Here is a 5,107-nt window from a genome sequence, read left to right as displayed (position 1 = left end):
ACAACTCAAGTAATCAGAAGACAAATAATCCATTCTCCAATGGGCGAACACTTGAACAGTCTCTTCACAAAAGAATACAAATGGGCAGTCACTAAGCCCATGAAAACGTGTTCAGTATCACTAGCCCTCAGTGAAAGTCAGGCAAGAGCTAGGAAACACATCTCACATGCACTAAAGTGGTTAGAATTTAAAAGGGTGACAGTATCGAGTGCCAGTAAGGATGGGTAGCAACGCAAACGCTCTGATATTGCTGATGGGAATAGTGAATCGCCCATTGGAAAAGTCCCGCAGTTGCTTATAAAGAAACATGCCCTTGCCTTATGATGATTTGCCCAAGAGATGTGGGGGGGAAATTATGTCCACAAAAAAGATTTATCCATAGATGTTCATAGCAGCTTCATTCATACTCACCAAAAATTTACTCACCTAAATATTTGTATTTAGGAAATCACACACGAACTAGTGAATGGATTAAAAAAAAATTGTGTGCCCCTCCCTAGTGGCCCAATGGGTTAAAGCGCAGCATTATGAAACCGGCCTCAGCCACCACAGCACGAGTCCCATCCCCAGCCAGGGAGGGGACCCACATGGCGCGGCAGACCGCTCCGGACCCGCCCGCTGCTCCCCTTGGCAGTGTGCTTGTCAATCTGCTTGTTCTGCTCCCTGCTCTGTCTCTGGTGAATCTTCTCACCCCCCACACCTCTGGCCTGTACCCCAGTTCTGGTATGCATCATTTAATAAATCTTTAAAAAAAAAAAATTGTGGTGTGTTCATACAATGAAATCCCTAATAAAGAGGAACAAACTATTGTTATGTAAAGCAATATGGCAACTCTTTAAAATAAAATAAAATAAAAAGCCTAATAATACATATTCAAAAATGTACACACTGTACGACTCTATGTATATGAAAGCTTAGAACCAACAAAAATAATCTGTAATGACAGAAAGCAGATCAGTGGTTGCTTGGGGCCAGAGCTGAGCTGGACTGCAGACACACGAAAGAAATACAGAAAATGATTACAATATTCTCCTGTGCTTGTCGAGACAGAGGCATAGAGATCTGTCAAAACCTATAGTACTATTTACTTAAAAATAACTTTCTAAAAGTCAAACCACAAACTGGTGAAAATGTTTATGATACAAATAACAGATACAGAAAGTCAATATCCTCACTATATAAATGTGCCCATACAAGTTGATACAAGTTGATAAAGGGCCAAAAGACAAAGACCAGTCACAAAGGAGCAAATAAGAATAGCTAATAACAATAAGTTAAAAGAATGAAAGACCATATTTCACATGCCAAATTAGCAAAGTTTTTCATTTTAATAATGCTAGTATTACTAGGCAAGATGGGCTCTCTGCTGGCAAAAATACAAGTGGGTAGATTTCTGGAACATAATTTGGCAATAAGGGTCCAGAGCCTTAACAATTTCCAAACTATCTGAGCTACTTCTACAAACCTACACTAAAGAATAACCAAAGACAAGGAATCAAAATCAGTGGTCTATATGCGAGGATTTTCATTAGGACAAGCCATCAGGCTGAGTAAATATTGATACATTCAATATGATGGAATAGCAAATATTTGCCCATGGTAGGAATTTAACAAATATTTCTTAAATGTACTCTATTATATACTCTCTAAGAACTTTCGGAAGGAGTGAAAAATACAGATGATTTACACTTACAAGCAGAGAAACTGTTTTTCATCACAGCACAGGTTGAAAATCACCTATATGTCCATTGAGAGTGAAGTGAAGTTAAATGAATCATGGTATATCCACATGATAAAATACTATGCATATACTAAAAATAGGACACCTGTATACCCATTTTTATAGGTAGGTAGATAGATGCCTACCGTATTTTAATGAAATAATCTCTAAAATATATTGTTAAATTTAATAAAGCAAAATGTAGACAGGGAATTGAAATGCAACTATTTAAGGGAGAAAAAAATAAAAGGAAAAATATACACCTTTGCTCATAGAACATCTCCAACAACACACAGATGAATCAAACTTAGTAACAATGGTTGACTCATATTAGAGAAGAAGGGTCTGAGCATGGGGTACAGGGGACAGAGACTCTGATTTACTTTTTTCTCCTGATTGACTCTTCTGTAGTGTTTGAGATTTTTACCATATAGAGGTCTTTCCTTCTCAAAAATTAAAACCAAAAATAAGACTCACTTTGTTTAGGGTTGACCTGCTTTGTTATGGGTTGAACTGTGTCCCCCTCAAATGCCTGTGTTGAAGACTTAACACCCAGATCATCAGAAAGTGATCTTATCTGGAAGTCAGGTCATTGTGGATCTAAGAATACTTCATCCAATACCTCTCATGTCCTTATGAAAGGAAGAACTATGGACACAGATGCCTTCAGGGAGAACACTGTGTGAAGATAAAGGAATGGGTGTGATGCTCTACAAGCCAAAGAACACCAAAGATTGCCAGCACACAGCCAGAAGCTAGTAGATGTCTGAAGAGTTCTCCCTTGCAGCTCTTAGAAGGAATGAACAGTACCTTGATCTTGGGCCCCAGAACTATGATGCAACACATTTCTATTAAATCACTCAGTTGGTATTACATTAGTACAGCAGCCTATGTGGACTGATACAGATCGGAAGATGAATATGAAATCAAACAAAAAAATAGTGAGGTTCACAGTGATCAAACCAATCATCCTAGGAATATGCATCATCAGCTTCTGTCCTAGAACCAACCCCCCCACACATATACTCTCACACACACTCTCACATACGTACACACACACCCCTAAATGTACAATAATAAGCAAAGGTATCTGACTTTATTACAATCCCACACATCAGTCCTGCCCCACATATTTAAGAGAAAGTGAGCCATTGCTTAGAATCCCCTGGCACTGAGTGAACAGCAAAGGAAGAAAAGAACATACCAGAAAATCACCAGTAACTTTAACTGGTAACTCAGCCTTTGTCTACAGAATGGAAACTATCCATCCTATCAGTATACGAGATAGCTTCAAAAAGGAAGCTACAGCTTTCACAACTGTCCTGTTGTTCTAGCAACAATCAAGGATTCTAAGGTGTCCAGCTGTGCACCCAAAACAGCGAGGACCCCAGAGCAGGAGTACTAACAGCAGAGCCATGAACCATCTGCCTCGCTGCACCTTCCATGCAGGCTCCAGACCCCCACAAAGACCTCATCAAATTTCCCAGGAGCCCTTGCTCCCATTACAGTCTTTTTTCCAGAGACCTTTCCTTTTCTCAGGACAAAAAGCAAAGCACATAAAAGGGGAGGGTGTAATAAGCCAGAGAAAGAACAACAAAACCACAACAGAAAAGACACAAAAGCAAAACTAAACTCTTGGATCATAGCGGCCAAGTGAGTTTAGGGGTGGGAGGTAGAGGGTGCGGGAGTAGAGGCTTAACAGGGAAAAATGTAAGCTCACAAGACCCAAGGCTGAGGTTTCAAAATGGCAACTACCTAATGCCATTTGGTGAATCTGCTCACCCAAGGCCCCCTGCCATCCGCCAAGGGTGTCCATAATTATTAGCACAGCCACCTGCTAACGTGGGACCTGGATCTGCCTTTTTTCAAAGATTAGAGAGGTGGGACCACAAAGATTAGTTCCCAGTGCCAGAGAAAAGGCTCAAAGGGGGAAAGAAGGGGAAAAGGGAGAGCTTCACGTGGCATGCAAGGACATGGTGGGCTCCCCCCACCCCATATCTCAGCTATTATGCATTCCCAACTGGCTTGGCCAACATCCAGAGAGACTCCAGGCTGGTGAGTCTGTGAATGTGAGGCAGAGATAAGCGACGCGGCGAGGGGGAGCCTGCCCGCAGTTATATATGGGCTGCAGCACTGCCTCAGCAAGAAGCCAAGGGAACCTTCCATTTCCCAGACATTTCAGCAATCAGTCCTGCTCCCCAAGATTAAGAATTCTTTCTGGGATCCTCCCACTCCCTGGAACAAAAGTAAGCAGTTACCTTGAGAACATGAAAAACTGGGGGATTCGATATGAGTTTTGAAATGTGTGAAAGCCACACTGACCCTGGATACATATCCGTAATAAAACTCTAAGACAAGGAAGCTCTCGTTCCTCCCTCTCCAGGGCAGTCACCCATGGGAGAGCAGCTGAGAAACAGGGAGGGCCCCTTTCCAACCCTGCCTGCAGACCTGAGCAGGAGCAGACTTGGGAAGCTCAGAAACAGGTATGCTTCCTCCCAGAATGAGGCCAGGCCTTTGGGGAAGGATCAAATCCCCTCGACAAAGAGAAATTGGAGGAAGGCCTTCCTGGAAGGCAAACAGCAAGAGCTCAGAGAGGGGTGGCCCCTGTCCTGGCTTTGGGCACCAATGGGGACGGGTAAAGAAAGAGCTTAGGTTGCCAAAGCTCCGACGCTGGGTGCTCACCCACCTTCACCGAGTGCAAGGCATCTCGTGTTTGTCCGCCAAAGAACAAAATCCAGCAGCACAGGGTACCAGCAAAGTCTGGAGGAAAGGAATGTCTGCCCTGAGCCCTACCCCAGGGTCAGACGCCTGGAAAAAATTCCTGGGATTATTGGGAGTTGTATGAGATGGATTTGGAGCCATCCAGGCTGAGGAGAGCTGTGGCTTTGGATGGGGGGGTCTCGGCCTGGTGTTTGTCCTTCCTGCCCACCAGTTTAGATCTCCTTTCCCTTCCTTCCCCTGTTCATATAAACCCTTAATAACCAAGCTCCCCTCAATCAGCATTAATGCACCCCCCCATTTATGTTCCTTCAGCAAATTGCTCATACTGCTGTTTCCGTACATGTTTGCCGGCCTTATTTTTAGTCTCATTCTCTTCGACACATAAGCTCTTTAATGTCAAGAACCAGGTCTTAGACATCTTTTTCATTCTTAGCGCCAACTTTTCCAGAGCAGACACTCAGTAAATACTTAGTGAATTCAACACACAGATCCACAAGAGCAACCTGCATGGACTGACACTCCCTATTCCTATAGCCATTCACTCATTTGTTCAACAAGCATGAGTGCCAAAGAGCTGCCAAGCTGCTTCTGGTTTTCTCTCTCTCTCTCTCTCTCTCTCTCTCTCTCTCTCTCTCTCTCTCTCTCTCTCTCTCTCTCTCTCTCTCT

The sequence above is a fragment of the Condylura cristata genome, unplaced genomic scaffold (assembly GCF_000260355.1).
Source record: "Condylura cristata isolate star-nosed mole 26May11 unplaced genomic scaffold, ConCri1.0 scaffold00013, whole genome shotgun sequence".
NCBI classification, from domain to species: Eukaryota; Metazoa; Chordata; class Mammalia; order Eulipotyphla; family Talpidae; genus Condylura; species Condylura cristata.
Note: the sequence above shows the minus strand (reverse complement) of the source record.